The 27,481-nt window shown below is 38.8% G+C and overlaps 1 long non-coding RNA gene across 1 annotated transcript; it reads right to left on the bottom strand.

Annotated features, from left to right (window-relative positions):
- Positions 1–9,852: 9,852 nt before the first annotated feature.
- On the bottom strand, positions 9,853–10,867 carry LOC122007852. The gene is made up of 3 exons (XR_006119133.1): positions 10,816–10,867; positions 10,587–10,683; positions 9,853–10,091 (listed from the first exon to the last, which is right to left on the bottom strand). It is a non-coding gene; the product is annotated as an uncharacterized LOC122007852 (long non-coding RNA).
- Between the last annotated feature and the right edge of the window lie 16,614 nt (positions 10,868–27,481).

The following is a 27,481-nucleotide window of genomic DNA, read 5'->3' as shown; positions in this document are numbered from 1 at the left end:
AAAAGAGTGAAAGCCATGAGCGCTATTCACCCCCTCCTCTAGCGCTTTCGATCCAACAGAGTATACTCCTTTGCCTTTGGTTTGTGCACTCTAATGAGGATGGCTCTTCCTCAATTTCTTCCTTGGATGTTGAGCACCTCTTAACCTCTAAATCCTCTTCCTCTTCCTCTTCCTCTTCCTCTTGATCCAATGAGTCACCCTCTTTAGATTTTTCTTGATTTAGTGTAGTGGATGGTTCTTCATGGATTCTTGCTAATTTTATCCAAAGCTCCTTGGCATCTTGGAATTCTCCAATTTTGCATATAATTGTGCTAGGTAATAATTTAACTAAAATTTTGGTTACCTTATCATTTTATCCTCATTTTTTGATTTGCTCCTTGCTCCAAAAGTTTCTCTTGATAATCTTGCCTTTGCTATCTTTTAGAGCCTAAAATCCCTCCATTAGAGCAAATCATTGCTCTAATTCCATCGTGAATTAGTTTTCGATCCTTGATTTCCAAAAATTGAAACTTGACTCTATAAATGGTGGAGGTGCTCTTGTATCATATCTGAGTCCATCTCGGAAATCCATTTTGAAGTTGATCTCTTTTGATGAAGACTTTAAGTTGGTGAAATTGGGGCTTCAACTTCTTCTTCTTCCTCTAGTTATTGCCCTTTTCGGCGATAAGTCCAATGAAGAGTAGCCTCACTCTGATACTACTTATTGGGGCACTTCAGAGCTAGAGGGGGGGGGGGGGGGTGAATAGCTCGCTCGCTTCGAATGATGATGATTTGCAACAGACTACTTGAAGCAAGCTCCTTCAATGCTAACAAGATGGATTTACTTGGTATCCATCTCAAATGAGGTGACTAATCTAAGGATCTGACCCTCTCTCACACATCCACTATAAATACACTCCTTCTCGGAAACACTCCGGAGGTAGAGAAGCATCTACAACTCAAGAACAAGGAATACAACTCGAAACAAGAAGTAAATATACAAATACAAATGAAAGACCCTATTGTTATCCCTTGTTGCTTGTGAATGTCTCTTGTAAGCTTCAGAAATGCAATAGAACCTCTGCCTTGATCTTTCAAGAATTAGCGGAGAAAATGGAGTGAAGAGTTGATTAAACAATGCATGAAATATCCTTTACTAGGGTTACCATTGGCACCTTAATCGATTAAGAATTTTCTTAATCGACTACCACGTCAGCAACATGCATAACAACTATTTTTATGAAGCTTAATCGATTACCCTAATCGATTAACTATTCCTAATCGATTAGACACCTCTCTGTGCACTCATAAAAAGTACTTAATCGATTACTGTAATTAATGAAGCATTTCATAATTGATTACGACCCTCTCCGTGCACTCATAAAAAGTACTTAATCGATTACTGTAATTGATGAAGCATGTCATAATTGATTACGACCCTCTCCGTGCACTCGCAAAAACTACTTAATCAATTAAGCACGTCGTAATCGATTACCCTAATCAATTACGGATCTTTCTGTTTCCTTAATCAAACTGCTTAAGCGATTAGGGTAATTGCTTAAGCAATGGTAATCGATTAGCCTAATCGATTACTAAACCCTAACTTCCAAACCTAAGTCTAGGGTTCCTTTACCCAACATCCGGTCAATCATAACCTATTGGGACGCCTCATTGTCTAGCATCTGGTTAATCTTGACCTGCTAGGACTTCTCCACCAAGTGTCCGGTCAATCCTTTAACCTACTTGGACTTTTCTCCTCGTGCCAATTGTCTGGTCAACCTTGACCCAATTGGACTTACCATCTTGTGCCAAGTGTCTGGTCATCCTTGACCCACTTGGACTTCCAATCACAAATGTCCGGTCAACCATTAACCCACCTAAACTTTCATCTGTCAAGTTTCACTTACTAGGACTTCCCTAACTGCCTAGCTTCACTCACTAGAACTTTTTACCTGGCTTCACTCACTAGGATTTTCTCACTGCCTACCTTCACTCACTAGGGATTTTCACATGGCTTCACTTATCAGGATTTTCCATTTATCTAGCTTCACTCACTAGGGATTTTACCTGGTTTCACTAACTAGGATTTTCTAACTGTCTAACTTCACTCACTAAGACTTTCCATCACCTAGCTTCACTCACTAGGATTTTAACCTAGTTTCTAGCACCAGGATTTTCATCTAACTTCACTCACCAGGATTTTCATCTGCCCAGTTACACTCAATAATGTTGGTGCGGGAAGCATCCGACGATCGAACCTGCATTTTGATCATGTCAAAGGGTTTAAAGTTAGGTTGTCTTGTTATCTAATGTGTGTAAATGAGTTTGCAAAAAAGTCCTAAGTGTACTTAGGCAAAAGTCTTAGCTACGGTTAGGCAGGTAGAAAACCCTAGGGGAAGGTAACCCTAGGTCCTAGGGGTGGTAACCCTAAGTGGGAAGTCTTGGCAGATCGAGAGCTTCGGGTAAAAGTCCTAGAGTTGAGAACTCTAGGTAGAAAGTCCTGGTGTCGTGAACCAGGTGAAAGACTGGGCGGGTCGTCGAGCGGACGTCTAGCAGAAAGTCCTGGAGCCTCGGGCGCTGAGTAAAAGTCCAGTTGGTCTAGAGGATCAACTGGCAACAGGTAAACTCTCCTGAGTGGAGTAGGTGAGGACGCGTTCCCTGGTGAGGGAACAGTAGGCGTCGGTTCGACCTAGGGTTTTCGGTCGGGAATCCGAAGTTAGAATCAAACAATCAGTGACTGTCAAATAATCATATTTATTGTGTTTAATTATGCTAACTCTGTTTTGTAGAATATGTTTTTGGATTCTGGACTAACCTATTTTGCAAGAAGAAACCCTCTCGCAGCAAGATGTGAGGGCGCCCTCATAGAGCTTGAGGGTGCGCTGGACACTAGCGCGAGGGCGCCCTCATGGAGCTTGAGGGCGCCCTGGACCTTGGCATGAGGGTGCCCTCATGGAGGTTGAGGGTGCCCTCAGGCGGATAAGCTGCGAAGTGGTCAGAGCTCATCTACGCTGCGGATTTGGTGCGGGTGAGGGCGCCCTCCACGAGTTTTATATGCAGGATTCGACTAACAGCTTGGGACATCATTTGAAATGTGATCCATCTGTTGATACAATAGACCTAGGATTAATTGGACAATCATTATTTTTGATGTGTGTGTCAAAGAATTTAAGTTAGGTTTTATATTGGTTCTAATATGTACTTAAGTGGTGCAGGAATTGATAAAATTACACAAGTTTGGAAAGTCTGATCTCATGACTCAGGTCCTTGAAGATTGGTGAAGGATGGTGCATCCGAGGGACCACCGACAAGGAGCAACGAAGTGAAGGGAAGTAAACCTCAAGGCAACGTGAAGAATGGCACGAAGAAGAGCTGTAGGCTTAAGTGCATCTGAGGGACAAGGGCTGAGGAGGAAGGCTTCAAGGACAACTCCGGAGAGGATGAGTGGGAGTGTCAAACATTCTATTCGCTCACAGATACCAGTCAACTGCATGTTTTACCAGTCAACTGGTATAATACTATTAGGATGATGCCGCACAGAATCTTCGCAGATTTGAACAAGAACAGTAGTCGTTGCGTGCTACCAGTCAACTGTATGTTTCATCAATCGACTGGTATTGTAATTTTCAACAATTTGTATATAAGGTTAGAAGCTTGGAGAGACAAATGCAACTGATGCAAAAATACTGTTAAGCTCTCCAAGCGACCCCAAGTCTTAGAACTCTCATTCTCTTCTTCCTAAGCTCATTCTAAATCTTGTGAGAGGAAGAGATCATCTTGTAAAGGTTTCTCCACCTTCGTTCTTAGATCGAAAAGGAGAATTTCTTAGTGAAGCTTGATTGGGTGTGTGCGTGCCTTGGATTAGTCACTTCAAGGAGGTGGAGACCAAGTAAATTCAGGAGTTAGCCTTGTCTTTTTATTATTTTTCAAATTCATTCCTTTTGTGCTTCCGCTAACGAATTATAGGTCACAATTTGAAAGAAAGGCTATTCACCCCCTCTAGTCGAACCCAAAGGTCCTATCACCATCTTTCGTGTGCTGCTTAAAGAACATTCTGACAAAGCCACAACTAGACTCCGACGACCAGACGCTTCAACTTTACTATTTTCTCTTGTCGTTTGTATATTTTATTGCTTTGAATTGTACGTCAAAAGTTGTAAAGATTTACGAATTGATAGTGATTGCCCACCGAAAGCGATCAACAATCGCGGGCCTTAGAGTAAGAATCACCCAAGGCTCCGAACCAAGCAAATATTGGTGTCTACATTGTTTGTTCTTATATTCGCTGCGTTTACTCGTTAAGTTTTCCGAAACGAAAAGTGAAAGCTATGAGCGTTATTCCCCCCCCCCCCCCCCTCTAGCACTTTCAATCCAACAAATAGGACTTTTTACCTGGCTTCACTCACCAGGATTTTTCATCTACTTAGCTTCACTTACTAGGATTTTCACATCAAGTCACTACAACAAAAACCCTCATAGACATCGGTTTTCCACCGGTGTCTATTACATTTTCGACCGATGTCTATGAAGCCGATGTAAAAGGTCTACCATTTTAGACATCAGGTTAAAACCGGTGTAGTATCACTTAACGACACCGGTGTATGAATCGGTTATTAACTGGTGTAGTATCACTTAACGACATCGTTTCATCAACGGTGTAAAACCGATGTAATATTATATGTTAATAACACCAGTTTTGGTAGCGGTATACGACCGATGTAATATTAGTTAATAACATCGGTTTTGCAGCGGTGGAAAACCGATGTAATATCGGTATTTTTCACAAATTTGATTTCTGAAACAATAAAAAACCGATAGTAACAAAAAAAATACACAAATATTCACAAATTATACAAATATTCTTCATTCAACAGTATCCATAAAATACACAAATATTCACAAATTACATAAATAATCTTCTTACAACAGTATCCATAAAATGCACAAACATTCTTTTTATATCAAAAGTTAATAGATATCAGAATCATTAAGGTAGAACATTCTTTTAACAACACATCAAGGTAGAACCGCACTTCAAATGTAATCTAGCATGCATTCAACCCACTCGAACCGCACTTCATCAATTTCAACTCTGGAGTACTTGAGATTTGTAAACTATAAAAACACATAAATAATATATTAGTAAACCAAGACCAAAAATCATAGTTGAAAAAGTAGTAAGAGCACCAGGTAACAAGATGACTAATTTGAATGCTTAAAAAGAGACACATTCATCATCTATCTCAACCACATCATATAGTGATAGATTTATCATTCTAGGGAACTTAATATATTCCAAACCAGAAATTATTGCAACAAAGTTTTCTCATAGTTGCAATTTAATTAATCAGTACTTGATGGAGCTTCAATCTTTTCATATTCAGAATATCATTCAAACATCCTGGTGTAGCAACAATGATATCAGCTCCACGATCCAACTCTCTTAACTAGGGTCCTTTTTAATTAATCAGTATTTGAGAAGTGCCAATGAACGTATTCTTGGTACTTCTTTTTGAAAATGGAAAAAAGAGATTTCCAACCTCTCATCAGAAAGTCCTGCCAACTATAATGATATGACTAAATATTTTATGTTTTTGTGAAACATGAGTAAAAGAGGGTGGAATTGGAATAACACTTGTTTAATTATGCACAAACAGCTAAGAATTTTGAATTTAAGTAATAGCAATAAAGTTAAACTAGATAACTTGGACAACGTATGATTTGAACACATCAGAAACAATTCAAAGAAATGTCAATCAATCAAAAAAAATTAAACCAGTAAAAATCTAGCAAATATGTGCATAATTTTGAAACATAGATAATGAAAGACATTATAACTAGGGAGTCAAAACTTACCAAAAATTACCATCATTCTTGTTGAGAATTAATGACAGACAACTCTTCTTCGTACTCCATTCTCACTCCAGGTAGACCCGACCCCGGGCCAGGTCTGGCCCGGACCCGACCCAGGTCTGGCCCGGACCCGACCCGGGCCCGTAACCGGGTCGAACCGGAACCGGCCCGGCAAGTTACCGGGCCGGTTCTGGTTCATTGGGTGTAAAAATCGGCGAACCGCCGGTTAACCGGCGGGTTGAACCGGCGGTTCAGCCGCAAAATTTTTTTTTTTTTTTAACGGCTTGAACCACCGGTTAACCGGCGGTTCATAGCCGTTGGAACCGCCGGTTAACCGACGGTTCGTAGCCGTTGGGAGGGTTTTTTAGGTATTTTTTTCAACGGTTAGGATCATTTGACTGTTTTTTAATCAATGGCTATGATTTAGTGTCCGTTACTATCAAAACTCTATAAATAGAGAGCTCATTTCATCATTTTTCACACACATCTTCTCTACTCTTAATCTCATTTTTGTATTCTCTAATCTCTACACGCTTTCGTTTTCAATTTTCAATTACAATGGAAGGAGGCCGCGGAGGTGCATCATCTCGAGCTCGGAAGGGAAAGCAAATAATGAATCCGCGGGAGGAGGACCCCAACCCCAACATTCAATCCACCGATGATGAGATCGAGCATCTTCCTAATCCGACACCCGAAACACAAGGAAGTACCGATGCAATTACTTCTAAGGTTCGGGAACTTCCTCCTCTAAAGTCTTCTATTTTTACTAAACATTTTGAGAAGGTCACTCTTCCGTCGGGAGAAATGCGTGCAAAATGTAATGCTTCCTACAAATTCCAAGCCGGCGGCGGCTATGGGTCGTTGAAACGACATGTAGAAACGAAGCACCCGACGGAATATGGACTCGACCGTTCTCAAACACAATTATCAAGATTTTCTTCAACTAGCGGTAGTACCGATTCAGGTTTATTTTTATATTTGGATAATAAATTTAGAGAATCATTAGCTAAATTTGTTTCCGTAGAACATCTTTCTTTTAGTTTTGGATCTAAATGCACATTTGAAGATTTTTGTAAAGAATCTCTTAATCCATGTGCTAAACGTGTTCCTAGGACTACACTTACTCGTACAATTAAAAAATTAGTAAAACAAGGAAAAAAGAATTTAATTGATGAATTTAATAAATTAGATAATAAAGTTTCTTTATGTTCCGATATTTGGAGTGATCATTGGCAAACACATTCGTATATAGGTGTGACTTGCCATTGGATCGATAACTCTTGGAACCTCCAAAAAAGATTATTAGCTTATAGAGTTTTTGATGAATCACATAATGCTCATAATATCGCACAATTATTATGTTTAATTTTAGAAGAATATGGTTTAACTCATAAAATATTTTCAATATCATTAGATAATTCTAGTTCTAATACCGCTTGTATAGATGATCTAAAATTTGTTTGTCAACCTATTATTGGAGGCTTATTTTTTCATATTCATTGTGTATGTCATGTTTTAAATTTATGTGTTCAAGATGGTTTAAAAATTTTAGAAAGTTATATTAAACCAATTAGGATTGCAATTTCTTATTTATGGTCTCATCCATCTATAATGAAACAATGGGGTAGGTTTTGTAAAATTAATGGAATGAGACCTAAAAAATTTCCACGTGATGTACCAACACGTTGGAATTCAACATACCAATTATTACAAGATTCATTTCAATATAAAGAATTATTATGTTCATTTTTTGCACAAAACACTAATACTAATATATATTTATTTTCACAACAATGGAATATTTGTAGTAGTATTTGTGAAATTTTAAAAGTATTTAATGATGCAACCGAACAACTTTCCGGTGTTTATTATCCCACTGCTCAATTAGTTTTAGAAAATTTTTCTAATATAGTATTAGTTTTAAATGAACATATTAATAATGAATCTTTATCTCCTTGCATCTTAGCTATGAAAACTAAATGGGAAAAATATTTTTATTTAATTCCTGAAATTTATTTAATTGCATTTGCTTTAGATCCTAGATTTAAATTAGAAGTTTTACAAGAAATGTTAACTTTATATTATGATGCTTTAATTCCAATTAAAGATTCTTCTTCCCCTGATCCCGCTAATATTATATATAATGTTAGAATTTATTTATATGATATTTATAATCAATATTATGCAAAATATGGAATACAAATTAATATTTCTGAAATTCAACAAACTACTAGTAGTAATTTAAAACTTACAAAAGCACAACTCTTATTAAAAGAACGGACAAAACGTCCACGGGGATCCTCAAGTTCCACACAGGAACTTGAGAATTATTTTACGACTTCTTTTGATTTTAATGAAGCAGATAGCGAAAACTTCGTTATCTTAAAGTGGTGGTCACAGAAGGCTCAAAGCTTTCCCGTTCTCTCCGTGATCGCAAAAGAAATTTTAGCTTGTCCAGTGTCAACTGTTGCTGTGGAGCAGACGTTCAGTGTCGGCGGCAACATATTAGATGAACGACGATCAACTTTGTCTCCCGACTCATTGGAAGCCCAAGCATTACTGGACGATTGGACCAGAGCGGAGAAAAGAATCCAAGGAATGCAACTTTCAGATGACGAAGTTGAAGATTTTGATACTGAAGGAACAAATACGACAGGAACAAGAAATGGAAGTGAATGAAAATGTAAAAGGATAAAAATGTAAAAGAACTACGTGGGCTTTGATTCCCCTAAAGGGATACGTAGGCAACTTAAATAAGTGCAAGTCCTTTTTTTAATAAATTTTAATTTCTAATTTTTAAGGTTTAATGTTTAATTTTTAATTTTTAATTTTTCTTAACATATTAATCTTGAACCGTGACGAACCGTGACGAACCGTGAACCGAACCGTGAACCGACGGTTCTGAACCGTGAACCGTAACCATCTTGGGCGGTTAAGGTTAAGGGTCGACCTGCCTGGAACCGTCGAACCGGCGGTTCCGAACCGTCGAACCGTCGGTTCCGAACCGTGGTCAGGTCTAACTCCAGGTTGAAACCGGTTAAGCTCACCTGATAGATAAATTATTGACCTTCTCACAAGAAAATAACAATAGTGCATATTTAGTGGATTATGATACCAATACCTTTGAAACCAGCAGCCATGATAGTGGCAAGAGATGAAAACACAAGGAGCTCAGAGATGTAAAACAACATAATCAAAAAGGGTGCTCTGAGATTTTGGAGAGATCATATCAAAGAGACAGGGAATTTGGAAGGGTGAAATGGCATGTATACCACACCTTTGTGACTTCAGCATACAAAGGGGCTCTTGTTCCAGTATTGTTATTATTTCAAGTTCTCTTTCAGGGTCTACAGATTGGTAGCTGAAAAGGAAGACCAAGTGAGCAAAGAAAAACTTATTGGAATTTTTGTTCTACTGTCAGCCAGCAGCTCAATGTTTATACTAGGAAGGGGAGTTTTGCTTGCAACTGTTGCCTTTGAAACAGCACAAAAGCTATTTCTGGGAATGATAACAAGCATTTTTAGAGCACCAATGTCATTTTTTGACACAACGCCTTCTAGCCGAATACTTAATAGGGTTAGTTCTTTGATTTCTCTCTTTCTTCTTTATTGTCAGGTCAAAAAGACATATCACTACTCTTTCCTTTAATTAGCAAAGTAACAATGTTAATATATGAAGCATTATCTAACAGATTTAAAAATTTCAGTAGCTTGCTTAAATATCAAAGTATAAATTTAACCATTGTCACCTTTTCCAGTCTTCATCAGATCAGACAACCGTTGACACTGATATCCCATACAGACTGGCAGGATTAGCTTTTGCACTTGTTCAACTTCTATGCATCATCATTCTCATGTCTCAAGTTGCATGGCCAGTGTTCATCCTCTTCATTCTCGTTGTCACAATCTCCATTTGGTATCAGGTAAACCAACAACAAGCTTTTGTTGCATAATGTCTTTAGGAGTATTTGATTATACTGCATGGAAAATGAAAATAACATTCTATTGTTACAGACTGGCAGGATTATGTTGTTTTACATCTCGATAGAAAGAGATGTCTAAAAATTTGTAGTATTGTAATATGACTAGAAATATGGTGCATAAATTTAAAACAGAGTTTTATGATCATCTTGCGAGTAACACAATTCTTGAAAGTGAAGATTAGTCGTTAATTAGCAGTTCTTGAGATCGTCTCACTTTGCGGCTCACCTTCTTGAACGAGTCCTTATTCTCTTTACATTTGCTCTGCAATGAGAAAGTCTACATTGACTTGATTAGCATAAGAGATTAAATTAAAACGTGACAAAGTCAGAACAAATAAATCAGAGGAGGATGGCTAAGTCAAAATAATATCAATATCATCCAACAAAGATAACAAAAAAAATTGTAAAACGATGATGTGCTAGAGAGATTTTGACGAGATCTGCAAAAGCATGAGTAATTGAAGTTTGCATAATAAAAATTACTAAGAAAAGCTCTAGCATTGCAATTCTAATCAAGCACAGAGTTTCTGATTCTTGACGAGAAAATTATGTTAAATGATCATACATTTTAAGTAGTTTTTTTTAACAACTTTTTGCTAAAAATTAACTATGGTGATAAGTGGCCTCTGTCGTTCCTTAACCGGAGGTTAAAATTATAAATCTGCAACAGGAATAGATTGGTTTATGATATTAAGCCAAAAGGCTTAGACAATCACCATTAAAATAATATTACAATAGAGGAGAATATTAAATTAAGAATTACTAATATCACCTTTTAGAGCAATGTTGAAACACCACCTTCTTCAAAATGCTTCTAAATCTTGAATTGTGATTGAGCTTAAAGATTATTCTCATATTTCAAGTTGATACTACACCAAAGGAATAAGCAAAGAGTGATACAACATGCTAGTATGAAAAACAATCTAAAACATAGATTTCAATAGCTTAGATTTCATTGCCAACAGCTAGCCAACACATCTGAGTGCAATGTGTTCACATACCTCCTTTATGGTCGCCTCAACCTTCTTATTGTGTTGCTGCTCTGATACTCCCCAAACAACCTGGGGCGGCACTGTGGTATACATGAGTATACCAACAGGTTCCAGTGACCTGCTACATTTTATGATGAGACAACCAAGCTACATAATAAACAGGAGAGAACTTGAAGACTCAACATAAAATTATAATATTCTCCAAGTAACCTTTACCACCGATTATTTAGCTTACGAGACGGTAACTAGTCCCAATAGTTATGTCAAGTTAGAAGACAATCCCAAGTATTGGAAGTTATCAGAACAAAAAAGCCGATAGTAAGGGATACATACCACTAGCACATGACAAAGAATTTCCAAGTTACAAAAACTATAATCAATCTGCAACACATTAAACAAGAAACGAATCCCACCTTTCTATTTGCAATTGCTCCAAAAGTTAATTGTTTAGGCTCCCCACCAGACGGGTTTAAAACATGGAGTTCATCATCCCTAACATATGCAAGCATGCTTCCATCAGGTGACAGATGCGGATCAATAATTGGCGAGCTAGCACAACATGTAAGCTTGAGCTCTGGCTCTAAGCCTGATATTTCCTAGAAATATACCTGATGAAACAGATAGCGATCACTTAATATATCATAATCAAAGAAGAAAGTTTAAGATCAACAGGTAGAAAGGCATGCAGAATAGCTACTTGTGATGAAGCATTTTAATGTTCAAAACAGAAATTGCTTCAAATACAATTGACCTATTAGTTGAATGTCAACACTTGCTCATTAAATCAGGAAATAGGGCAGAGCACAGACCCCATTTGGCAATGGCACCATGATAGTGGGCTTCCCTGGAGTGGAGCAAGAAGAGGACGTCGACCTCGATTTCCACTCATACCTCGTGACTCCCAATCCCCTCTCCCTTGACCTCTCTCGCCTCAGCTTCTCTTCAGCCGAGAGATTACTCTCATCGAGGCCGCCTCCATCAGGCGGCCAAATCACAAGCTCCTGCCACCGTGAGGCAACTTCAAAGGCGAAGACTTTACGGTGGAGGGTACCATCGGGGCTGAAGAGATAGGAGATCAAGCGCCCATCAGGGCTGAAGCTGATGGAAGAGGGAGCGACGTATCCCGGAAGAGGGTACTGGACGATCTCCTTCACAGGAAAGAGGAAAGAGTCTTCCTCGGAATCAGTAAAGGGCATCTCGGCTTCGCAGTGGCGCGGCTTCTTCGAAAAAGTCTCCTTCTCGCCGTCCTCCGCGGCCGCCTTGTCCTGCATCAAGAATGGAAGATATGCAGGGGAGAGGAAGGGCTGGAGAGGCCGGCGGAACAAGAAGGAGTCGCCGGGCGTCGAACCCTAGGAGTTCGGATGGCGATCAGATCGGGGAAACGAGGGGATCTAGCTCTCACTTCACTAATATAGTAATGGTGCTAGGCCCTCCTTGGAGCGGAGAAAGAAGGACCAGTACTCCTGCACCTTATCCCGCATGATCGATCCCATCTTAAGGTTCAGTGCCCGCTTGCCTTTCACTTCTGCAGAGCCCATCACCCACACGAACCAGTAGACCGCGACAGCGCCGACGACCGCCGTCGTCCACATCGTCGTCGAGAGATTCATTGCTCCGTCTTTCAAATGGTAACTCCTAAAAGGAGGATGTGGAGGATTAGGGTTTCGATTTATGGTGGGCGAAGAGAAGCCCAAAAGAAATCGCACTAAGAAAGTCCGTCGGAATTTTGGTTCATAGACACCGGTTTTTAAAAACCGCGGTTAAAATCGATGTCTATTAATGAAAAAAAGGCGCTCATAGACATCGGCTAAAAAAACCGATGTCTATGAGCGAAAATCTGCGCTCATAAACACCAGTTTTTCCAAAAATCGGTGTAAAATATTCAAAGACATCGGTTTTTGCTTAAAACCGTTGTTGTTCCACCGATGTCTATGAGGGTTTTTCTTGTAGTGAGTATCTGATCAACACTAATCTACATGGATTTTCTTCTTCTGTCAACCTTTCCATTAGTTTTGCCCTTGCCTAACCTTCAATTAGGACTTCCTAGTCAAGTATCAGGTCAAACTTGACATACTTGATTCTTTTTCACATCAAACTGGTCAAACCTTGATCAGAGGAGAATTACACCAACAATCTCCCTAAACGAACAATTATACCTGCAATCTCAATATATTGTCAAACATCAAGACTCAAGGTTGAGTCAACTCAAGGTTAGTTAAACTGATCAATCTTGACCCAGGGAAATTGTACCAACAATATAAGTGTCTTAAACATTCTCATAGTAATTATTAGTATAAATGATTCTTTGACCTGAAGTCAATATGGTTCCCTAAACAAGAAGTTGTGTACTTTAGTATCGATAAATATCACATGTAACAAGGTCGATTATAAAATTGTTCATTGAATATACAATAAATTATGTGGAGGGATGTGAGTGTAGAGAACATTTATCCCTTCTATATAACAGAAGCGATGTCTATGGGCTTCTTGATAAGTAGAACTATTAAAATACATGGTCATGCTTAAATAAGTCAGTATGAAATATTGAACTTATTTGGTTAAGTCCAATTAGAGATCAAGAAATATATAAATTAATGAAAGAATGATACAATCTATGCCTTATAAATCAATATAAATGTCATGGACAAAAGAACTAAGTTACATAATAAAATATGTTGGGACCTTTGTGTCTGCTAGAGGGGGGGTGAATAGCGATTCGTCGCGCTTACGTCGGTTTGCTTCGTCTTGATGGTTTGCAGCGGAATACAACTCGAAGACAAACTATACAATGCTAACAAATAGATTTACTTGGTATCCACCTCAACATGAGGTGACTAATCCAAGGATCCACACACGACACACTATCTCCACTATGAAACACTCCTTCTCGGTTGCAGCCGGAGGCGGAGAAGCCTCGTACAAACTTACACACAACACAAACACAAATACAAGAAGAAACTACAAGAATACAAGTAAATACACCTTTCTTCTTGCTACTTGGTGTTGCCTCTTGAACCTTGGAGATGCTTCCCAAGTGCCTTCAAGAATTGGCGTGAGTGTTGGAGAAATCGCTGTGAAGATCGCACAAAGTTCGCAGAAAATAGATCGCAAAAATCTACGGAGAGAATGCTCCACCCAGGCTTTAAACAGTGCTCCCAATCGATCCAATTCATCCCCAATCGATTGCCACGTCAACACCTCTCCATCTCAGCCGTCCATCACCTGCATCCTGCGTAACGGTCACTTCCCAATTGATCGATCGATCGATTGGGACTATCTGAATCGATCGCCCAATCGATTCAGAGCCTTTCTGTATTCTCACGATCACGCGAGAACTCCTGCTGCCCAATCGATCGACCAATTGATTAGCAGCTCCCAATCGATTGCCCGATCGATTGGGAAAGTTTCTGTGCTCGCGATTTCACATTCCAATCGATCGACCGATCGATTGGGACTTCCCACAATCGCAGCACACTCCAATCGATCCACTGATCGATTGGACTCTGGTTCAATCGATCGCCCGATCGATTGACCAGCCTGGACTTGACTCAAACTCAAGTCCAAAGCCTCCAACCCAACTCCCGGTCAACCGTGACCTGTTGGGTCTCCGTGCCTAGTATTTGGCCACACCCGACCAACCTCGAACTAGCCTTCTAGCCTCCTCCATCAGCCTTGCGTCCCTCGAATATATCTCATCCTTCACGTCTTGCCTTCAGGAGCTTCCTCCGGCCTCATCCTAGTTGTTGAATTATACCACCACACTCGACTAACCTTGAACTAGCCTTCTAGTCTCCTCCATCAGCCTTGCGTCCCTCGGATATCTCCCCATCCTTCACGCTTTGCCTTTAAGAGCTTCCTTCGGCCTCATCCTCATTGTCGAGTTCTCCTTGCCAAGTCACACTAGGACTTACCTTGCCAAGACCATATGCTTGGACTTACAACCTATGTCAAGATCATACTTGGACTTTCCAATTGCCTGGCTCCTCGCCAGGTCTTTCTCACTTGCCAAGATCACACTTGGACTTCACTCTTTGCCAAGATCACACTTGGACTTTCCAATTTCCTGGCTCCTCACCAGGACTTTCTCCTTTACCAAAATCATACTTGGACTTTTCAACTGCTGGCTCCTCACCAGGATTTTCTCCTTTGCCAAGATCACACTTGGACTTTCTAATTTGCCTAACCTCTAGTTAGGACTTCCACCACAGCCTAAACTCTAATTAGGACTTCCATGCGCCTAACCTCCAGTTAGGACTTCCATACGCCTAACCTCTAGTTAGGACTTTCCCAGTCAAGTCTCCTGTCAACCTTGACCTACTTGATTTGTATTCTCATCTACTTGGTCAACCCTTTGACCATCTTCACAATCGAGTGATTGCCCTAGCAATCTTCATATATTGTCAAACATCAAAACTCAAATCCCGACTCAAGCTTGACTCAACTCAAGCTTAGTCAAACTGGTCAAACTGGTCAAACTTGACCAAGGGAAATTGTTCCAACAAAATAGTCATACACATGTCAGGTCAAATCTACGACATTCTCGTCACTTGGGTATTACTAGATGTCACTCACTGTTTGTGTCTTTAAAATAAAATTTTAGAGCCACCACAAATGTTACGAGAACCTATTAAGTTACACATAGATAACACATCAAATTTTAGAGTTTGATTTATTTTAGTATTACTAAATAAACTGGGCTTAAGTTTATTTTGAATTTTAAATTTATTGGATTAATGGTTTAATCTAATAAATATGTGTTTGAGTTTTCAAACAAGTGTTCATCATGCCTAAACTAAATGAAGCCCACATTTTATTAGATAACGACTTATTAGATAAGACTTGTTTATATTTTATTCGTCTTATTATATAAGACTTGATGGTTAACTACGCGGTTAAGAACATGTATTATATTTGATAAGATTGGGTAACCTTAAAAGTTAGGGCTTGATCTCAATTTAAATATGCATGGTAGCTAGCATTACTAGTAGGACAACCATAGAATCTAATTGTGCTCGTGAGACAGACGACAAAACGATTGTGTTTGTGTGGATACCATAGAGGCATGAACACATTGATCTGCTAAGATTGACTTAAATCTCCATATTTACAAAGGTTCTACACATTAAGAGGTAATATTCCAAACAAACGATTAATTTGAATTCACATGGATCATTGGTGGGTTCCTTTTCGTAGTGCTCTCATGTTTAATTTTGCTAAGGAACCCAACAAAGTCAACCCGGTTGTAGATATCTAGCGTAGATCTATTCTCTAACACAATAGAAGGTGGCAATCCTTCTGATAGGATGCAGAGAATGTCAAGCATGCACCTCTTTCTCACCACCTGATAGGTACACGTGAAGGTAGGTGATAGTTGATGTGGAGGCTTAACTCAGAACTATATAAGCAAGGTGTTGTTGGCCTAGAGAGGAGGCTAAAACTGAATTCAAATTCTATGAGTTAAAGTAATGGTTAATTAGCTCAACAATTGTTAATCTTCTTCTTCTTCCCTTTATAGCATTAAAATCCTTCCCTAGCGAAAAGCACTTATTTTCGTTAGTTTGCCAAAGCACTTCCCCCATGGAAGACATCTTTCTTTCCAGCTTAAGGCCTTCTCTCAGAGGAGGCAAACCTATTTTCAGTATTGTACTAACTTAAGCATCAAAGGAGTAAAGTCGACTATGACAATCCCCATTGATTTGTATTGATATCTTAGATTGGAGGCTTACTTAGCTGCGGTTAGAGGCCAGCTCAGGCATAGAACATAAGTAGCTCTACCAATGTGAACCCAACTTAAGTGGTGCGACATAACAGGAAATCTGAAGTTGTAGGGAGGTAGATTTTAACTATATTATTTTGGTGTCATTTGTGGGAACATGAGCAAAGGCATTGAGTGATTTGAAGACTAAGGGTTTCAGAGTAAAGGCGTCGAGTAATTCTAGTGACCTCTATATTTAAACACTCACAGAATCAAGTTCTTTTCCCTAGATTTGTGAGATCTGAATTATGGTATTTCTATTTTGGTGTTCTAAGATTCTGATGACAAGATAGGTGTTTGGGTGTAAGGGTATTTTTCTTATTATTCCCTGACTCCAAGGGATTGAGGTTCCCTCCTCAGGCGGGTCAAAATCAATTTTCTAGCGTGCTAGCTTCCTATTATCTCAGGAAGGATCAAGGTTAACTGTCTAGTATTCTGGTGTTCTGATGTTGGGGTTAGCTTTCTGTAGTATTAGCATCCCCCTTTGGGATTGACTTAATGCTATTTTAGTATTTTGATGTTAAGATGACTATTCTAGGTGTGTAAGGCGGGTTGAGATTAGCTTTATGATATTTTTGTGTTTTAATGTCGAGGTTTAATGGTTGTCCTGGTATTCCTATCATATCCACTCGAAAATATTTTTCTACAGTTCTGGTATTTTGTTATCCTAAGACTAGCCAACACTGCTACAAAACCCTTCTCGCTCCTGCAGAAGGCACACAAGCCCTTCTCTTGAAGTAGAAGCTTGGGAATAACTTATTTGGGTACATCACTGAAAAGACTCAAGCATACACGACTCGGAAAGTAGCAACTTGGGGCAACCCCTTTGGGTACATCCCCAGAAAGACTCAAGCATTTATGGCTTGGGAAGTAGTATCTTGGGACAACCCCTGTAGGTGCATCCCCAGAAAGACTCAAGTCTCCATGGCTTTGAAAGTTGTGGCTTCGTAACAACCCCTTTAGGCACATGATGTGTATAGATTGCATACACTTTTATGCATGCTCACGCATATTCACTTGTTATGTTTAAATATGTTCTATGCTATTATACTTCTTTTTATCATATTTTCAGCATAATTACTTTCTTTGTCGAAGATCTGCTCGTGCTTATTTTGTTGATGACAAGATTTTTGGAGTGAAAATAGAGTTAAGACGTACTGCAGAATGACCTTAGAAGAAGAACAGAGTCTGGTCGTACCTTTTGGCACAACCGTGTCTCTTCACTCATGGGCATGTAGACCACGGTCGTGCCTCCTGGCACGGCTTCCCCCTTCACCAGAGTCTATCCTAGGGTAGGTCGTGTGGTTTCACACGGCCGTGTCTCCCAACTAGAGGCCAATCAAGCTTAGGTCATGTAAAAGCATATGGTCGTGCACTAATTCTAGGGCCGCTTCAATCCCTAGCCATGCCAAAAATGTACAACCATAACATGGCCCATGCTTGGGTCGTGCTCTGCTCTATAAAAGGAGAGTTCTTCCCATTTTTAAATGGAGGAAGGTCTTCCCTTGGGGAGGACTAAACTTGGTCCATATCTACTCATTCCTCATGCTCCATTGCTAATTCAAAGTCATTTTCACCCTCTCCTTCATCTCTGGAAGCATAAGATTGGATCCAAGACCTCTCATCATCTTAGCTAAGCTTTTCTTCCCCTTCTTCTTAGATTTGGTTTTTAAGTTTACAATTTCAATGTCTTTAGATTCATCTCCTCTTATTATGAAGTAAATTTCTTTGTTTTAGGATTATGAGAGTAATTATGATGTGTAATTGATGTATACTCTTTGCATTTGCCAATTTCTTATTTATTTGACATATTTGTGCCTTGTATCTCTCATGTTTGATTGCATAATTATATTGATTTGTTCATCCTGTAAAAGGATTGCTCTAGATGGTATGACCGGGGGTCGTAGTGACAAGGGTATCCCTTTAACCTAACATCTAGAGCATTGCCTTGAAAGGGAGGATAATTCTCCATAAGGATGCATTGAATTAAGCTTAATGAGTCATTTCTAGTCTAGTGTTAGCGAGTGACTTATGTACCCTTGCTGGGGGACCCTAGTAACAAGGGTATCCCTTTCACCAGACTTCCTAGGTAATCACTTTTACTTAGTAATATTGGATACCAATAGAGATAGCACTCCGACATGACCGTCAGGATGGTGTTAATATTGAGTTAGACTTCCTATATGCACATAAGTGTATAGGATGGGTGATGGGCATTTCTAAGTACATTAATAAGCATCACAACGAAACTGAACCCCTAAAACGTTCCCTAGACCAAGTTTCTTTAATCTATTATAAATTATAAATGAGAAATTAAAAGGTTTTAGTGCCTTTTGGATAGTTAAAGGGTGACATCTTATGAAGAGATAGTGTGCCTCTTAGGAAAGGATGCGATCTACATCATCCATTTCAAAATGGATGGATGAGATCTAATTGAACCAAGAGGTTCTTATACTCCTTCATTTAGTATAAATAAAGTCTCTCACATCCTCATTTCACCCACTCAATTCCTTCCAAGCAAAGTAAACATTGCATTCCATACTTGCATTGGAGAGTTCGAGAAGCCTTCTTTGGTTCGGAGGTCTTGCGATTTACAGTACTGCTATCGCAAGATAAAGTCATTGTATCTTGGGAGATGATTGTCGTGTTCCGTGAGGATCGTGTGCGGGGCAAATTTATCTTAAAGAGATAGAATCTAACTCTAGCATCGACTTCGCCAAAACGATGGTATATTGCCATTCTGCCTGCGCTCAAATTGCACCACTACAAAGATCCCAACATAATCATCTCTCTTTCCTAGCTCTCTCTTCTCTCTATGTCTTGGGAAGTAGCAACTTAAGGTAACCTCTTTGGGTACATACCCAGAAAGACTCAAGCATCCACGACTTGAGAAGTAGTAGCTTAGTACTACCCCTTTAGATGTATCCCCAGAAAGACTCAAGTCTCCACAACTTTGAAAGTTGTGGCTTTGTAACAACCCTTTTAGGTACATCCTCAGAAAGACTCAAGTCTCTATGGCTTGGGAAATGTTGCAGCTTAGGTTTACAAGCCCTTCTCCTAAAAAAGGTACTCTTTCTTTTTAGCTCCACGCTAACTTGGCGATGTTATGACATTTAAGTTCTCCTCCTGACACAGGATTGGCACGTCTTGGTGGTGTTATGGCATTTAGGTTCTCCCTCGACTTCAGGTAGATGTAGGCAGTGTAGTAGCTTGATATTCTTATTCTCCCCTAAGTGGCTAAGTCTATGTTGGTACGGACTTGGTAGCAGCTTGGTATTCTTACTCTCCCCCTAACTGTAAATTGGTGCGGATAGATTGATGGCTTGATATTCTTACCCTCCCTAGACTCCAGGCCAGTGTGGGTAGATTGATGGCTTGGTATTCTTACTCTCCCTTAACTCCGAGTCGACCCGAGTAGATCAATAACTTGGTATTCTTACTCTCCTCTGACTCCAGGTCAGTACAGGCAAATCAACAACTTGGTACTCTTACTCTCCCCCCAACGCTGGGTCAACGCAAGAAGATCAACAATTTGGTATTCGTATTCCCTGACTCTAGGTTGGTGTGGATGTATTGATAGCTTGGTATTCTTACTCTCCCCTCAACTCTGAGTTAGCTTCATATTCTTCCCTTGACTCCAAGTTGGCTTCATATTCTTCTCTTGACTCCAAGTCAATGTAGGTAAATTGATTGTTTGGTATTCTTACTCTCCCCCGACTCCAGTTAGTGCGGGAAAATAAATAGATTGGTATTCTTACTCTCTTGTCGACTTTGGATCGGCACGTTGATGTGTGTATTTTATATAGGGTTTTTGTTATGTTTTGATGCACCTTTTGACCAATTGTGTATGCATATATTTTATGATGTCATCTCTTTATGCTTCGTTATGATACATTTCTATTTTGGGAAACTGCTCTCATGTATTTCTTATGACAAGGCATAAAAAGAAGTTAAAATGGAGATTGAAGTCCAACCAGTGAAGTCATGGCACCTGCCATGAGTGCCCATGCCAGCTAGCACGGGCCATGTTCTATTTGGCTAGCCATACAGGAAATTCGGTGCCAACCAGCATGGGTTGTGCCTCTTCAGTCAAACTATCCACGAGTACCTGTGGTCGCCGGCATGGCCTGTGGACAACAATCCTCTACAGCTGTTGAATGGGACACAGGCGCCCGTGCCCGCCTGCATGACCTGTGTCGCAGCACCCGCCCTGCATATAAAAGACTGATTTCAACTTCTTGAAAGGGGATCACGATTTGAAGTCACCATAGGGCTCCAACGTAACCTGAAAAGATGATTTAGAGGGGATATGACACCGTCTACCCTTGGAAGAGAGATCGGGAGTATCCGGAGGAGAAATCTCATGACGAGCCTAAGCTTTTCTTATCAATTTTTTAATTTGTATCTGAATTGTCACCATCTAAACATGATTTCTGATTATAACTTCATATCTATCGAGTAAATTCTTAATTCTAGAATTAGAAACTAATCCTTTGTGATGTGAACACACTTTTGATTGATCTATTAATGTTTGATCTTTCTTATTCAATGAAGAGTTAATTTATGGTCCGGATTCACTATGTAAATATGATCTCAATGTCAAAACTATAAGATTCATATCTTATGAAAATATATAGATGAACTGAAGAAGAACCCAATTATCTGACCAGTAGAAAATCAAAACACGGAGAGTCGGCTAAGAAAGTGGATCGATATGCTACAAGGAGTAATGGGCTATCTTTGATCTTAATGGACCAATCCCAATTCATTATCACAAAGTAGAAGAAGGGTTATTTGGGGGTTGTGAGATCTCATGATAAGGTCTCTTTAGGAAAGTGATGTCTAAATTCAACCACTCCAAATGTAGGTGACGAGTTGAAATTGATACATCGGTGTAGTTCCAAAAGTTTACATCAGATACATAGGATAGTCTACCTACATAAACCAACATTGAGGATAGGAAATCAAACATAGATCAAGTATTTACTAACATAGTGGTAAAACTAAAGTCCTAGAATTACCTTCCCCAATCGATTTCTCTCAATTCACTCTGCCTTTCTACTGTCTTCTTGATCAAGCCCTCTTTCTCTCTTTTCTCTTCACCCTAGTCTTTGATTTTCTTATTATTGACACTCTATACCAATTATTAGTCTAAATAATTAAACTTGGTCAGTAAGCTAGTACTCAATCACTAGTTCTTGCGGGTTTGATATCTTTATTACTTGACGACATCTTCGTGCATTTGCGGATTTATCACACATCACGCATGCAAATTAGTATTTTGATCTTCTTAGTCTCCCCTCGACTCCTAGTTGTCACGGATAGATCAACAACTTGGTATTCTTACTCTCCCAAACTCCAAGTCGGTGTAGAAAGATTAGCAGCTTAGTATTCTTACTCTACCTCGACTCTGGGTCGATGAGGACAGATCAATAGCTTGATATTCATATTCTCCCCTTGACTTTGAGTCAGTGAGGGTGGATCGGAGACTTCGTATTTTTATTCTCTCCCAACTCCGGGTTGGCACTGGTTTGACAGTGGCTTGATATTCTTATAATGGTGAGGAGTAGAAATAAAGGGGTGATCGGTAATATCTTTTAACTTTGCATCTTCTTTACTTCTCAAGCCTTTCACTCTTTTATAAAGCATTATACCTTGTGAACAACCTCTTTGAATATATCTCTTGAAAAATAAAAGTATCACAGCTTGAAAACAACAACTCATTTAGGTACTTCCTTGAAAATTTTGAAGCACTATGGCTTAGGAACAATCCTTTTAGATACATCCTCGAATAGTTTTCAGAACTTGAGAAGTACACAACTTGGAAACAACCTCTTTCGGTACATACTTGAATAGTCGTTATGACTCGAAAAGTATAGTGTTTGAGAATAACTCCATTTGATACATCCTCGAACAATCATGACTTGAGAAGTATACAGCTTGAGAACAACCCATTGGATACATCCTCAAAAAACTGAAGTGTTGCAGCTTGGGAACAATAACTTTGGGTACATCCCCGGAGAAACTCAAGTTTTCATGACTTGGGAACTCTATGATTTGGGAATAACCCCTTTAGGTACATCACCAGAAAACTGAAGTGTTGCAGCTTGGGAACAACCCCCTTTGGGTATGTTCTCAGAAAAACTCAAGTCTTCACAACTTGGAAAATATGTGATTACAAATAACCCCTTTGAACACATCATTCGAAAACTGAAGTATTTGCCCTTAGGGCATGGTTGAGTTGGTTACCATATGGTAATTTTGCAGAGATAAACAAGGGTCGACTCTCGACGAATCTGGGAAAAATATCCTCTCATGTGATGGCCTACTTAATTTTTTAATTTAGCTCTCTATAGATGGCTATGTAGCTAGTTATGTGGGGTGCCCGAGGTCAACGTATGAGCATTTGCAGAAATGTTAGAAAACTGAAGTATTGCAACTTAGGGGAAAAACCCCTTTGGGTATATCCTTTGGAGAAACTCAAGTCTTCACGGCTTGCAAAGTCTATGGTTTGGTAGTAACCTTGTTGGTTACATCCCTGCACAACCTTTATGACTTGAGAAGTACATGTCTTAGGAACAATCTCTTTGGGTACATCCTCAAGCAACCATCATGACTTGAGAGGTACACAGTCTGGGAACATCCCAGAAAGACCACATAGTCTTACAGTTTTGCTACTAGTAGCAGGTGGAGGTATTGACCCGCGTTATCTTTGCCTAGTCACGTCATCTGTCAAGCCTCATTAGTCATTCTTTCTTCTTCGGCTAAAGGGGGAGGCATGTGATGCACCTTGCAATCCCCCGCCCAAGCATACATACTCAAAGGAATCTAAGTGTGCTCACTATAAACGTGACCATATAGGAAGTGCACGACTTGGGAACATTCCCAAAGCGACCTAGTAGTTAGATTGCTTGAGTGAAGAAGTGGCGCTCCACCTGTCCTGTTCAACTAGCAAGGGAGTATCCCACTCGGGAATGCCCTAACATACTGTTCAGGCTGCGAGAACACTCCCGGTTGAGATATCTCCCCTGGACTCTTATCCCTCAACTTACTTTACCTCATCATTTATGCTACTATCCCAAGCCATGAGAACCTCTCTTCCCGTGAAAGTATCTCTTAGACTGTTACTATCCCAGGTTATGAAAATCTCCCTGCTTGTGGAAGTCTCCCTTGGACTCCTACTATCCCAGGCTACGAGAACCCCCCTTGCTTGTGGAAGTCTCCCCTAGACTCCTACTACCCTATGACATGAGAACCTCCTGCTCGTGGAATTCTCCCATGGACCCCTACTATCTCAAGGCGACGACAACCTCCCTATCCGTAGAATCCCTAGCCACGAGAACGTTCATGATTGTGGATGTCTCCCCTAGATTCCCACTTCTTTGATTATTCTTCTTGATCAGTCCAACGCCTCTCTGGCTAACATATCAGGTGGCATAATTATCTAGGCTGTGAGAATGTTCCTGATTGTGGATGTCTCTCGTAGACACCAATTCTCCTTCTATCACTTTGTTCAATTGTTTTCGCTAATTGTATTTGAATCGAGGCATTGACAGAAGGTTGTAGAAACAACAAGAAGTGATGGGCGTTTGTGATAGGTGACAGTTTGCAAGGTGGAGAGAAGTCAACCCTGTTCCATTCTCTGACATGACAACAGGTGGCCATCCTTCTGATAGGATGCAAAGAATGTCAAGTATGCACATCTTTCTCACTACTTAATCAATACACATGGAGTAAGTGGTAGTTGATGTGGAAGCTCAGCTCAAGGATATATAAGCAAGGAGATGTTGGTTGAGAGAGGAGGCTAAAATTGAATTCAAATTCTACGAGTCAAAGCAGTAGTTAATCAACTCAACTATTATATTGTTCATTTTCTTCTTCTTCTCCTTAGTCTCTCAAAGCCTTTTCCCAAACTGAAGACACTTATTTCCATAGCTTGTCAATGCCCTTCTCCTTGGAAGACATTTTATTTTTCAGCTTAAGCCCTTCTCTCGGAGGAGACAAATCCTATTTTAAGCATTGTGCTGACTTAAGTATTGGAGGTGTAAAATCGACAATGCTAACCCCCACTGATTTGTATTGATATCTCAGATCAGAGGTTTACTCAGCTGCAGCAGACTATTGTTGGAGTCCAACTCAAGCACAGAATAGGAGTTCTATTCGTGTAAACCTAACTTAAGTAACGCAGTAGAACAGGAGATCCGGAGCTGCAGGGAGGTAGATTATGACCGCATCATAAACACTTAAAATGCTTTCACTCAAGTGAGATACCTCGTTTGCCTATCCACACCTCCACCGGAATCTCTGTGCCACGATCGATTGCTAACCAGAACCTCGATAATTGCTAATGACCTTGCCCTTATACCAATAAACCTTATCATATCAAATTTTCCACTCCTCTTGTTTCAGCCGCTATTATGGAAAAAAACTCACGCTTCTTATTTACATGGTTCAGCAACATCTGGAGTGGTTCAGTGTGTTCGATGGTTGCCAAAATCATAATTTTTTCTTTGCAATGTAGTTTTCTTAAGCAAACAATTCATTCGATGGGTGGGAAAACCCTGACTTTCTTCGCTGCATTGCTAATGATTTTCCATGTAAGTTCGCAACTTGTCTAGCTAATGAATACAATCCTATGTATCTCCTTTGTAGCCCTAGTCTCTTAACAATGTGACAAAACGATCATTTTTTATCTTTTTTTTCTTATTGCTATGGTCATTTGATCTAAAAGGACTCAATTTTATGTAACTAATATGTCTCATAAATAAAAAAAGATGTGCACTTGCTTACATATCCTCTTAGAGTATAAATAAAAAAAATACTAAACTGATTAAAAGTTAGCTCCAAAAAAAAAAGATATGGTGCATATAAAGGTAAACGTGGTTAAGATGCATATGTGACCTACTAACTCGTTAAGTAATTCATTACTTGAACATCACACTAGAATGACTATTATTTAAACCTCATATATAAATCTTTATTTTTACAAAGAAAAATGCATTTAAAAGCATCAAAGAAATTGTAAAAGGAAAAAACGAAAAGAAAACTTTGCACTAGCTGGAAAGTAAGATTTTATGTTATTGGGTTTAAACTAGAGCACTAAGGGGCCATTAAATGAGTGGAATGTCGCTATTCTAAGATGTAGTTGTGTTCTTCTTGAGTCCCACTTCTTTATTTATAACCTACAAATTGACCTCGGATAAAGCGGCTAGGGTGTTGAATGAATGCTTGTTCAATTTCGTTCGTGATTGTCTATAATTCTAGTTAGCACAATAGAAACACAAATAAGAATAATACAAATCATATTAAGATTTGCATGGTTCAAAATTTCGTTCCTATTCTATTATGGTAAAAGGCGAATACGTTCACCCCAGCGTCCCCGTAAACTCATCCCAAAGCCAACATGAAAGAGATAAATCACGGGCGGCTAATAGCCTTTGGAATAGTGACTAGCACATAAGGGAGGTATTTATCTCAATTTTGCCGAGATTCGAATCTCAGATCTTATTATGACAACACCTCATACGCTAACCACTAGACTCATCCGAGAGGACACCTATTCTATGATCTATGATCCATTGATAAGTCACTCTTGAAATTACTATCATCTTTTATCTTCTTCGGATATATTTTAAAGATGGGAAAACTTCTTACAATAACATACTCTTCTAGTAATACAAATGGAGTACAAAAATACAAGCAATAATGAAAAATTAACACATGAATTGAAATCTTACTTTGATCGCTTTGGACTGTTCATTGAAAGCTCAGAAATGCAACCAAAAATCTTTATTGAAATCTTCTTTTATAAGCATCAGTTCAAGTCTAGAATCCATTGATTCATGGACTACTCATTATCCTCTAGTTAATTTCTCCCTATAAGAATGAACCTGATGTTTAATGGCATTTTAGCCTAAGTCGATTGTTCAATCAATTGCTTTTTCAATCAATAATTATTGTCATCACTACTCTACTCTCCAAATCATAAATTCATGAACGATCTTTTGTGATTTTTGATTTTTAGTCGACTCCCTAAACTCATCAATCGATTGCTCTATCAGTCAAATGTTATCAACGTTACTCGCCTATTATAAACTTCAAATTTGGTTGAACCATAATTTCATAATTTCTGGTTCATTAGCCAACTATTCCACTTTAATAGTAGACTAACACTTTATTTCAATCATTCTAAGGTTAAATCCATATCATGCTAAGAGATCTCATACCTTCAAGACTTGCTTATCAACGTAGTGCATGTCGACTTTAACTTACCAAGACTTCATCCTTATCTAATATTTGATTAACTTCAACCTAGTCAGACTTCCTGTACCTAGAATCTCCTTACTTCTGAGTCTTCCAATAACTAGAATCCATTGCCCAATACCCAACCAACATCAACCTATTATGACTTTCACTTTTCCTGTCTCAAGTCAATCTTAATTTATCAAGACTTTCAATACATAGAGTTCATTCCTTTAGACTTCAACTTTGCCTAACATCTAATCGTCTTTTACTTGTAATGAATTCATTACTTGCCAAGAGTTCACTCCTAGAACTTTATCACTTACCTAAGCAAATTGCTTCCTCCTTCCCCCCGGAAAATGACCATTCTACCCTCTATCTTTTTTTTCTTTTTTCTTTTTGATTTTTTTATTTTATTTTTAATTTTTTTTAACTCATACTTATATATTTTTAATTTTTAATTTTTAATTAATTTTAATTATTTATTTTTAATTAATTTTATTTTTACTTTTTTATTCATACTTATATATTTTAAAATTTTTAATTAATTTTATTTTTAAAATTAATTTTATTTTAAATTTTTTTCATTCATACTTATATATTTTAAAATTTTTATTTAGTTTATATATTTTAAAATTTTTATTTAGTTTAAATTTTTAATCAATTTTATTTATTATT

The sequence above is a fragment of the Zingiber officinale genome, chromosome 8A (assembly GCF_018446385.1).
Source record: "Zingiber officinale cultivar Zhangliang chromosome 8A, Zo_v1.1, whole genome shotgun sequence".
NCBI lineage: Eukaryota > Viridiplantae > Streptophyta > Magnoliopsida > Zingiberales > Zingiberaceae > Zingiber > Zingiber officinale.
The sequence above is the reverse complement of the archived record's forward strand: the minus strand, read 5'-3'. Positions and strand labels throughout refer to the sequence as shown.